General features: G+C 39.9%; 1 protein-coding gene across 3 annotated transcripts in view; it reads left to right on the top strand.

Moving 5' to 3' along the window:
* Nucleotides 1–12,076, top strand: part of FRMPD4 (FERM and PDZ domain containing 4) — a 1,947,279-nt gene that overhangs the window by 1,711,676 nt on the left and 223,527 nt on the right. The window lies entirely within an intron of this gene.

Genomic DNA, 12,076 nt, shown 5'->3' with positions numbered 1-12,076 from the left:
CAAATATTCTGCCCCTCCCAGTCAAATGGTAATGGTCTCTAATTTGAATAAAGTTAGTTCTTTTCCAGGCATCTACTTTTTTTAATCTATTTATGGCCATGGAGAATTATTTAAGATTTATTTTTATTTGCTAGCAATATTTCCTTACTAAATTTGATGTGGAAGTGCATATGATAAATGGCTGGGGTTAATCCTTCAGTAAGACTATATAGAAATATATAGATTTTAAACTAAAATAACTTGTATATTATGGATCGTTTACATTTGTGAGAATTTCATTATGAGATTTCATTAATTATGCAGTACTAATATTTGAAGTACGTACATTGCATATATAGTTAAATTTCCACACTACAATTGAAGATGTCAGAATATGTTGAATATCTGCAGGTTATAGTGCTTAGACACTGGTGTTTCACCAGAGGTTAAGAATTGCCCGATTTAGAGAAACAAAAATGACAATGACTGCAGATATTAATTTCTCATTGGTTAAGTCTGCCTAAAAATGTAAAATAATTCAGAAAGTGGTGTTAAACAATTCTGCTGCATGATTCTCCTAATTAATGTTCCTTTTTGTTAACATTAAGGGATCAGTTACACACAATTGTTTATTTCAACAGGATTTCAGACAAGTCAAAATAATGATGGACTTTGCATGGCACTCAGCTGCAAAAGCATAAGTGATTAAATAAAAAGAATATGTACAATCTAATACTCAACTACTATAGTAAAACAAGCTGGTAGGTGTTTTTATGTCTGCATTATACTACATCAAAATGTTTACGTTAGAGTTCCTTTTATACAACAACACCATACTTATAAAACTGTTACTCACTTAATCATGGGTTTCATCGCAATGAGACTGATATGTAACAGTAGCTGCTTAATTTTACTTTTGATATTTAAGAACTGGCAATCAGTTACCCTGTCATAGCTTGGGAAGGAGATATATGCAGTGCCATGTAAACTAACTCTTCTAAAATCATTTCAAAATTACCTTTTTAGCAGCCATTCATTTGTTATCTCTGTAACAAATTGTGCAGTTGCACCCAAGTTGTGGCAGAAAAGGATCAATCTACTTAACACATTCAATAATAAAAATAAAATAAAAATTATATTCCATACTCAAAGTGCATCTTAACTCTTATGCCTACAGTGTTCATCATTCTGTTCTCTGCTTCACTCATACAACACTACTTTTGTGAACTTCACCTTGTCTCATTTAAGTCTAAAGCATTTGAATACCAGACTGCATATACAATGCTACCATACACTGTAGCTTAATGGTGGTACTGAATTTGTGGTACTCAGTGATAAAACTAAGTAGGCTAAATGTGAAAAAATTTTAACTTATAGAAAGAAAACAAAAAGCTACCTTACTTGTTTGATGTAAATGATTTATATCGCTAGGAAACTTAATTCTGACTCACGGCTTCAGACATTTGCTGTCCAGTCTACTACCCCACAGAAATTTGTCACCTCATTAACTGAGAGCTAGCATGTGTGAATGAGTTAAACCAGTTACAACCTTTTCTTTTGTAAATCATAAGGCTGTGCATAAGTAGCATAGACTTTTCCCCTCCAGTACTTATGTGTATGCTGTATATGGTTTGCAAGCAGTGCATTTAACTGGAAATGCTGCAGCTGTTGACTACAGTTTAAAGGATGACAGCTCATACAAGTTATTATTGTAGGCATAAAATCAACAAGTTTGTTGGCAGAATATTCATAGAATGATGTTACAAACTGGTTGTATTTTTGGGGAAGCACAGAAGAGACAAGGTCTTCAACTATCATATTGGTCTTTTTCAGTGTACCTTTCTGTCACATTTTAACATGACTAATACTTTTGTGACTTGAGTTCTTTGTGATAGCATTTACATACAGTAACATCTTATGTCGTATATTCTTCCTATACAATTTGGTGAAGCTTATCTCCTGAGTATAAAGCCACCTGTTTAATTATGCAGACTGATTCAAAAACAAATGATTCATGTCTGGAGTATGGTAATGAGCAAAAGACTTCACAATCTGCTAGCAGTTACTCAGAATATAATCACTGCACCCCCATTGTATCTATCAACATGCTTGTGAAAACAACACCAGTTTAATTTGCCTTACTGATTTGCCATACTATGAGTAGATAGTGTCTGAGATTGATATAATTTATCAGCTGCCAGCACATCAGGGTTAATGGAAGTACAGCCTTCTGGATTGAAATATCCTCCCCAGATTGCATTTCCTCCATTGTTCTGCATAATAAGCAGTTTTTCTGAAACTAGGAAGATGCCTTTTATGTACTCCACTATTTAAGACAGTTGACGGTACCTACAATACAATGCACCCATGTTTTGGCCACTTGCATTATGTGTTCTTCAGGGTGTAGGATATTTTTTCATAATCTTGTACAGTGGGTGCCATGTCACTGATTATTTCTTTTTGACTGTACATACATGTACTGGACACATATTTGTGGTGTACGCATTGCTTTACTAGGGGAAAGTTTTCTTTTAAATTTTAAGTGGTTGTTGCTATTTATACACTAACAGCTCTTTGACATTCAAAAATGTACACACTGATTGGGCAGCCCAACCAATTTGCCTGTTATAAATCAAGCATATACCGATAGAAAAAAGTCTGCTGAAGTACCATTGAGCAGCCAGACTTTTCTGCTGGGAGAGGCTTACAGAAGAAAGCAAAATACAAGAAAAATCAGGTACATTCTGCAAAACTAAAGAACAGAAACATACCTGATATCTCTTGGATTTCTGCATTTTGTCTTCTAAAATCTTGGCAGACTGTCATACCTCTCAAATGTCTGGAATTTCACAGGCTGTCCAGATTTTTACTTTCTAAGCAACTCCCCAAGTTTACGAGAGCAATATGTAAAATCTGTCCCTATTTTTGGATGTCTATCTCTTTATTATGTTGTGCTTCATCCAGGTTATTACATTCTTTGAAAGTTTTTGTCAGCATAAATTCAATAATCTCCTACATGAAATAGACTAGACACCCCTTAAATGACCCCCCTTAATGATGCTGCACTATACTTTAATAACATACTTAACACACTAGCTCCCATTCATTTGAAAAGAGAACTCATCACCATGGCTCTCTACGGAATGTAAAGACCTGACGAAGCAAAGGAACCTAGCCTGGATAACCTGGAAACAGAAGAAAACTGAACTAAATCATGTCAAGTTCAAAACAGTATAACTAATCAACAGAGATAAGAAGTCATACTATTCCCAGCTTCAACTTCAGCATAAAACCAACCCCAATAAATGCTGGCACTCCATATCTTCTCTTACTTAACCGTGGAACAAACAGACAGCACACCCTATCACCTGATACCCCTCCATCACAAATACCTGAAAACTTTAACAAGCACTTCATAAAATCAATATCGGACCTACTAACTAACACACTTATATTAGATAAACCAAAGTTTATCTAATCGAATGCTGACATCTTTGAAAATCCAGGATCTTAACATGGTTTTTGTTTGATCATAGTACAGTGAAGATGGGGATATTTGCCCTTTCCTCACTGTAGTGCAATCTCAGAATTGGAAAATGTATTTAGCGGGGAGTCTGGGGGGCACAGCCCCCCACAATTGCGATTTTGGGTTCTGGGATTTTCGATGATGTCAGTGTTTGATTAGATAAACTTTCATTTATCTACTATAGACCCTAATGCTGAACCCCCCCCCACCCTTCAACCTATTTAGACACCAACCCTAGACCATCAACTACTTGTAACCCTGTCATTAATAAGCCCCCTACTCAACAAAATGTCATGCAAGCCCATTTCTCATTTCAGCTCATACCCACTGACACCATTAAAAACTGCTACAAAAAGTAAAACCCTGCTCCACCTCAGCTGATAATCTTCCACCACACTGCCTCAAACTGGCTGTCAACTTAATCGCCTATCCAATCAGTATCCCTATAAATAGGTCTTTATCCAAATCAGAAGTACCTGTCGTATAGGTTCATAGGGTCATAGGTTCTAAGCTATCTACCCGAAGGCATTTATAAGCCTAGCCGGAATGTGTTGGCTTTCGCCACCCCCTTAGATTTGTTCCCTGTGCCTCTGTCCAGCAGAGCCATTGAAGTGATCCCTGGCGTAAACTTTCTGCTTTCCATCCACTTGTCAAGGTTTCTCTTGAAGAGGGTTAGCAAGGAGCTCTGCCTAATGTAGATTGGAATCTTGTTCCAGAGCATGGGAAGTCTCTGGGGCAGGAATCTATCCATCCAGCACGTCCTATTTATTGTTGTGGTGAGGTTTAGATCCCTGGAGCGTGTGGCTCGAGGGGATATGGTTTTCTTTAGGTGGAGCATGTCCATCAATTCTTGGTTGGACATGACCTTGTATGTCAGGCAGAGATCACCTGTGAGTAGGCGGTATGCAACCGAGTACAGCTGGAGTTTCTTCAGTCGAGCTGCATAGAGCATCTGCTTGAGGCCAGTGATCCTCTTGGTGAGGAACTTTTGTGGTCTTTCCAGTTGTTGCAGGTATCTTGTAAGGTACATCCCAAATGGGGCATTGTACTCTATGATGGGTCTGATGAGTGATGTGTAAAGGGGCCCAATGACCTCTTTCGATCTGGATGCAAACCCTTTTGTGATTAGGTGGGCCACATAGAAGGATTTTCTAACCACTTTGGCAATGTGATTATCAAAGGAGAGGTTACTATCTACTTGAGTCCCCAGATCCCTTATTCCATATTTAGGGGGCTGCCACCTATGTGGTAGTTTGTGGGTACTCTGTTTATTCCAAAGGGGATGACTATGCACTTTTTGGCATTTAGCTTGAGACCATGGTTTTGACACCAGGTATCTGTCTCAGTGAGACCCTTTTGGAGGATGTCTGTGTCAGCCAGAGCATCAATTATAGACCCTAGTTTGCAGTCGTCTGTGAACTTGGTGTGCCATAGTCCTCCTGTGCTTGCCTGTACCTCTGAGAAGTTTATGCCGAACAGGAGGGGTCCTAGGACTGAGCCCTGGGGAACACCACTTGTAACCGGTTTAGAGTCAGACCTAGCTCCTGCAACTCTTACCATGTGGGTTCTGTCCGTGAGCCAGTTGGCAACCCATCTCGTGACATAGGGGTTTATGTTCAGGCTGGTGAACTTGTCTATAATACCTGAGTGGTGAATGGTGTCGAAGGCCTTTGCGAGGTCTAGGTAGGCTGTGTGGACCACCTTTCCCTCGTCTATAGCCTTGGTAACTGTCTCAAAGAAGTCCACCAGGTTTAGGAGGCGTGATCTGCCCTTAACAAAGCCGAACTGGGTTTGGTCCAGTATTTGGAGGTTTCCAATGTCTCTGTTAATGAGATCCATGATGATGCGCTCCATAGCTTTGCAGACCAAGCTAGTCAGGCTTATAGGGCGATAGTTCCCGGGGTCCGCTGTGACTCCACCTTTGTGGAGTGGAATAACAGTTGCTGTGCGCCACTCTGTGGGCATGTAGCCTGTGGAGAGGCTGAGTTTAAATAGTGTGTTTAGGTGAGGGGTTAGTTCATCTTTGAGCTTGTGTAGGACGCAGCCTGGGACACCATCCAGTCCCATTGATGCTGTGTTTTTGTCTTTGGAGAGGGCTGTTTTAACCTGAGTGTCTGTGATTTCAGGGGCACTACAGTCTTCTGGTATAGTTATGGGCCCTTTTGGCGGTGAGAGGGGAGTGAAGTTTACACTGAACCTGTCTGCCAGGATGTTGGCTATATCGGTCGGTTCAGTGTATTTTGTGCCATTCTGCACTAACTCTGAGCAGATCTGAGAATTGCCATTTAGATTCTTGACATAGCTAAAGAATGCCTTGTGGTTATCTTTGGAGTCCATGGCAATTTTTCTTTCGATGCTAGCCTTGGATGATTTTATGAGGAAACATAGTTTCTTGCTGATACTGATCAGGGATGTCTTCCCTTCTTGGGATTTTACTCTTTTCTGTACTAGTTTCCTCCTTCTGTTGTATAGCTTGTTTATGGCAGAGGTCCACCAGACTAGTTTCCTTTTCTTGGAGGAGTGAGTCTTGGTTTTGTTTGGGATAGCACAATCTATGCATTCTTGTAGGTGCCTGTAGAGTGCATTAGTAAAGGATTTTGCAGCTTGGACAGCATTATCCTTCAGCATTGGGGCTTTGAAACTTCCCACCTCGGTCTTAAGTAACGTGAAGTTTGCTTTTGAAAAGTTTTTCATGGTGGTTTCTTTGACCAGTGGTGGTGGCGGAATGTGGATATCCAGAGTGATTAGTTTATGGTCAGATCTAACCAGCAAGGGGTTGACCTCCCGTGTGGAATACCGGTCACCCATGTTGGTGATAACCAAGTCCAATATGTTGTCATCTCTGGTGGGGGTGTTAACCAGTTGATCCAAGGCATTTGAGTTTATAAATTCTAGGAAATGTTGGGCCAGGGAGTTTGTACTTGAGTAGTTCTTTCAGTTAATGTTTGGATAATTGAAATCACCCAATATCAGGCTGTTTGGTAGAACCTTTATGTTTCCCAGTGTTTCCAGGAATGCAGAGTGGGGGTCCTGGGACATGGTGGGTGATCTGTAGCAAGCTATAATTTGAATAGCAGTTTTGCCCATTGTTAGTTGCACAAGGATGATCTCGGAAACATCGTGCTGTGCCACTAACCTGGAGGTGTGGGTATCCTTGATGAGTATGGATACTCCCCCACCTTTTGTATTTCGGTCCCGGTTTTGTGGCTGAAATGTATGGTATGAGTTGTAGCCTGGTAGTGCTGGGGTGCTCTCTGGAGCCGTAAACCAGGTTTTTGTTACTGCACATATATCGATATTCTCCATACAGAGGAGTGCCACGAGTGCATGCATTTTGAGGTTCAGACTTCTGGCATTGAGCAGCATTACCCTCAGTTTTTTGTTACTTGTGCTATTTGCAGTGGTGTGTTTGTCTTTTGAGCCTTGCCTAAAAAAGGCACTATAGGGGTGGCAAGAGCCTTGGCCAGTATTCGAAAGCCTAAGGGTGACAGGTGCAAGACGTCTCTAGCAAAGCAGCGTGGCTTGTCGAGCATGTCATCCCATGCTGACAGACACTGGATCCCCTATGAATGACACCAGAAGCTTAGCCAATTGTTGAAATTGATCATTTTTTCTCTGTACCGTGGTATCATTCTTGGTGAGGGCAGGATGCAACTCAGAGTCAGGGTCATACCAGCCTGGGCTATGTGATCAGAGAGCTCCTCCATGTCTCTTTTCTTGTAGTCCAGGGAGGTACACCTCAGGTCATTCACACCAACATGGACAATGACAGAGTCATATTTGTACTTGTTCTGGAATGACCTGAGTGCTTGTGTTATGTGGAGGATCCTGGCACCCGACAGGTAACTAACAGTAACCTTCTCCTTGTTCAGCCTAGTGAGTGGGACATCAGTGTGCCTGACTATAGAGTCACCTATTACTAGTGTGTTGGGTATGTTATTTTGCCTTAAGGGCTGTGATTGTGTGGCACACTGGTTTTGTGAAGTATGTGTTTTATTGTTTGTGTTGGGGAGTGGAGGTTGCTTGGATGTCTGCTTTGGAGGTCTCTGTTGCTTTTATAGATTTTTATTTAGAGCCTCAGAGTATGTTTTTGTGTATTTATGTGTGTTTTTTGCCAGTGCTGGTTTCATAGGTCTATGTGAGACTGGTGGTGTGATGTAAGTAATTCCCTTCTACTCTTGACTGCCTGGTCCAGTCCTGGGTTGAGAGAGCTTAGCCTCCAGTTTGGCTGTATAATTGCATTTCTCGCATCTATTAGTGTTTGGTGAAAGGAGAAGAGGGTTGTCTGAGTACATGAGGCAGTTGTAACATTGTCTCAAAATGCCCTGATTCACCAGTTGGACTGGAGAGTACACCTACAACTGCCCTTTGGACATGCCTGGATAGGTACAGTGAACTGCTCTACTGATTGGCTGGTAAGGTCGAATAGAGAGCCTTGTCCTTCTCTACAGTATAGGGGGATCTAGTGCTAAGGTTTATTAGTGCTTGCTATGAGTTTTGGGCAAGTGCAGGGATGTGAAGTGAATGATTTGAGTGCTTAAGTTGAAAGTTTGTCTAGTTCAAAGGGAAAAATTGAAGAGTAGACTTTGTGGAGCCGGGAATAGTTATACCCTAGCTAACCGGCGCTGCTCGGAGTGCAAAACCGTGCAAATGCGGGTTTTATAGCAGGGAAATGAAAAAGATAGAAATTAGCCCAAAATTGCCAATAAACTACTAATTACTGGGCTGAAACCACTCCTCCAGGGACAGAGAGGCTGCTCAAAGCTCCCTCTCTCACAGTGAACAGAGAAACTTCCTTCTATCCAAGTAAGGTATGGGCAAACACAGAAACTTGCAACACAGCCAAAAACATTTTTTAAGCACCACAGGTGTTGAACCCTGGACCATGCACACTATAGTCATTGGACATACCACTAAGCCATCTGAGGTGTATACATATATATGGAAATAATTTCACATCACCCCCATCCATAAAGGAGGTAACTCTTTTGAACCATCCAATTTCCATCCTATATCCATCTTGTCACCCATATCCAAAATTCTTGAGAGAGGTATCCATCGGCAGGTAATGCAACACCTACTGCAAAACAATCGTTTAAAACCCAACATAGCTTCCAACCCAGCCACAGCACAGCTACAGCCCTATTATCCTTTAAAGACACCGTGAACAAGGCCAGAGATACAGGATGCTATACAGCCTCAGTATTCCTTGATTTCTCCAAGGCCTTTGACACAGTGTCTCACTCCTTACTAATGAACACACTGTCTAACATAGGCTTCTCACATAACACAGTAAAATGGTTTCAGAGCTACCTCAAGGTTCGTAAACAAGCAGTGAAATGGTCCAATGAACTCTTGTTCTTTCTGCATAACCCTACTGGTGTTCCTCAAGGGTCCATCCTCAGACTGCAACTCTTCAACATTTTCACAAATAACCTTCACACCACCTCACACCCTGGAACCCCCATTCAATACATTGATGATTCCACCATAATCTGTGCTGCTGAATGACTACCAGAACTACTTTCAAAATCTTAACAGTCCTTTACTGCAGTTGAATCCTGGCTAAAAAATGCCCAACTCTTTCTTAATCCAAAGAAAACTAAACTAACACTCTTTCAACCCAAAAACACTTCCTCTGTCACTGATCATTTCAACATGCTTGCATCTGACAACACTGTCATAGAAACATTGCAGGAAACCAAACTTTTAGGAGTTATCATTGACAATAAATTTCATTCAATTCCCATATATAGCAAAATGTAAAAAAAAGTTATCAAACACTGAGACTCTTATGTAGAAACAAACATTTCTCTACTGCAGCAACCAAAACTATCCTTGCAAATACATTTTTACTTCCCTGCCTTCTTTACGGTGCTCCAATCCTAACTTACAAACTTCTACCCTAAGCAAGATGGAACAGTGCTACAACAAAGTTGTATAGTTTGCCACAAACTGTAAATATATCACACACCGCTGTAAACCACTACTAGAACTAAATTGGCTTGAACTCTCCAACCAAATTGCCTTTATTCAGCTATCCACCTTGCACAAACTTATTTTCAAGCCTACTGCCTGCCCCGCACTAGCCAGTCTAGTCACACCTTACATACCAAATCGATCCCTATGATCAGAAGACAAAAATCTCTTCGCTCTCTCAAAACTTACAAGAAAACCAGGTCATTCTCTGTATTCATACTCTGTCTCTATAGTATGGAATGTACTACCTCTAACTACCAGGTCTATGCCTGACCTACCCCATTTCAAAGCCTTTTTAAAAAAATCATCTCAAAAAGACATGGCTCTGCTCCTGCATAAAGCCTGCCTAATGCTCAGCTCTTCCTCTTTTTCCCCATTAGCCTCATCCTCTTCTTCTGTCAGATTCATTCCCTCATAGTCTGCAAGATCCTAAGGCTCTCATAACTCCTTATCTGTTTCTATACCATATCCTTAAGCTACTGGTCAGACTGTGATGCCTCTGTTCTTCTTAACTTTAACTCTCTTACTATCTTTCTTTATCACTAACTTTCTAGCTATTATTTTCCTTACTAAAACCAACATAGGTTCATAGGTTGTAGTTCCAGAACAATAAAGGCTGTCTTCCACAAATGTAAAGGCTGTCTTCCCCAAATATCTCGTGGTGTTAAGTCCGTTCCACTAGTATTCCCAAAAGTGAATCCAAAATATTGTAATAAACACTTTAATTAGAATAAGATAAAACAACAAAATAGCACGGATTAAGCGCTTTCATCTCCCCATGGAGACTTCATCAGAATCATCTAGTAACCATTCTAAAAACATTTTATATCTTTACATTCTCTATCATTGGTTGGCCATTTAATGCTTCAGTTATCCAATTATAGATTTATATAACCATGTTAATGTTTCACTTCAAACCTTCTAGTATATACATCTTGAAATATTTATGTATATTCTTGCAACTTATAAATGTATGTATTTTCACAATTAAGTTAACAAAAGGCTAGAATGTTCTATCTACTCATAGGCTATGGATATGGTGAGAGTGACTATTATCGTCTATAATGTTTTATCTCTAATAGAATTGTCTAGATGTGTAGTATTTTAATATCTTGTAACATAGTTTATGTTCTTTCAACTTATTTTTGTATAGTATTTCTAATGTTATTTGCATTGTATTGGATTATACTGTATTTGTATTGTACTGTATGTGGAGGGTTCTGTAGACGTAGTCAGACCACCTCGTTAAAAAAAAAAAAATGTCAAATAAATAAATAGATAAAAGGAAAAAAAAAACAACAACAACAGAGATCCTCTTTTCTTCATTGCTTTTCCTGCACTCTACTGATGTATTGTGCAGACATGGAAATGTAACTCCATTTACACATGCAAGTACATCAGCAAACATGCAAGAACACTACAACGCCATTGTACAAAGACATTAAGAAAGGTAAGCAATGTCTTTCTTAAATAATGCCATTGTATAATAGCAATAGCCCACTGCTGGATGTGGGTATCAGGATTAACCTATAGTTGGCTTTGTTTAATCATGACAACTGTGGGTTAATCCTGTGAAAACTACACCCAGGACAGGGAGTTGCAGAATGATGTTCTTGTGGGTAGGAGGGTATCACGTTGGTTTGGTATGTGCAGGTAGAGATCTTTAGTGGGTATCCTGCATGTAGATCAGACGTGGCTGGTCAAAAGTAAGCTGGGCATAGAGATATGTCAGTGCTGTGAGATAGCAACTGTATGTGATTCTATGTCTGTCTAACTGTCTGTCTGTTTGGTCATAGCCACACACTAGGCAGATGAAGACTGGGAGAATTAAATATGGACCCTTTGACTAATATGAAGTTCAGGAGGTCATAGCCTTAATCTTCTTTATAAAATGGCTGATGACCCACTTCTCTCTCAGTTTCTTTCTTATTGTTTCCTGGAGGTGTTATTAATTTCTAATTATTATCAGACAAAATAAATTCATTGAAAAAGAGAAAAGTTGTCTTTTTCTCCTTTACTTTGGACACTTAAAAGGTAAAAGCAAGTTATAAATGCCAGGACCCTCATGTGTTTTCACCACTGTGATCCTTGCTTTAATTTCAGTTTTACTTACACAGGAAATCTCTGTTATGTATGTGTACTTATAGTCAAAGAGGCAGTATTGACCATTAGAATTTCAACATTCAGTATTGGATATTTACAAGGCAGATCAGCAAAAACATCTTCGCAAAACTATATAAAAAGCAATCCACCCAGGTCAGCTCAGCCTCATCACCTTGTGAAAATAATCATCCAGTGCAAGAAATTGCAAAAATAATTTATTCCACACGATAATCCACTTTATCATGGACGAAGCTTGATAAAGTCCAGGATTTACATGGACAAAACAGCTTACCATACTGACTACTGCATTTATCAACTATTGCAATTCATTTTGCTGTTAATGGACTGGTTGCTGCTCTTTACTGGATTATCGTATGGAATAAATTATTTTGCAATTTCTTGCACTGGTGTTTCATTTTCACAAGATGGTGAGGCTGAGCTGACCTGGGTGGATTGTTGTTTATATGGTTGTTCTTTTCCACCGGAGCA

This window comes from Protopterus annectens, chromosome 5.part0 (genome assembly GCF_019279795.1).
Source record: "Protopterus annectens isolate FY-2018-M chromosome 5.part0, PAN1.0, whole genome shotgun sequence".
NCBI classification, from domain to species: Eukaryota; Metazoa; Chordata; order Ceratodontiformes; family Protopteridae; genus Protopterus; species Protopterus annectens.
Note: the sequence above shows the minus strand (reverse complement) of the source record. Positions and strands in the feature narration are given on the sequence as shown.